A 336-nucleotide genomic window follows, 5' to 3' on the forward strand; every position below is an offset into this window, starting at 1 on the left:
CTCTTTCCTTTGTCTTCAATGTAGTTCCCGTAAGTTTGGTCCCTTAACGGTCGGTTTTGTTTTGTGCAGCTGGTCTTCAATATATCCGAGCTAGAGGCCGGATACTGAAAGTTTGGCGACATGCACGCGGCTTGGAGGGACAAGGTCGCGGCCCTTGAAGCCGACAAGGTTATCCTGATCGACCAGCTGCAACAGTCGGTCGAACGGGAGGGCCGACTTGAGGGGGAGGTCTCCCGACTTACGGAGGAGGTCTCCCGACTCAAGGGAGCCTTGGCGACGTCGGGGTCGGAGCTGCAGTCGGCCAGGGACGACGCGAAGAAGAAGTCCCAGACCGTC

This window comes from Elaeis guineensis, chromosome 15, assembly GCF_000442705.2.
Source record: "Elaeis guineensis isolate ETL-2024a chromosome 15, EG11, whole genome shotgun sequence".
In the NCBI taxonomy this organism is placed as follows: Eukaryota; Viridiplantae; Streptophyta; class Magnoliopsida; order Arecales; family Arecaceae; genus Elaeis; species Elaeis guineensis.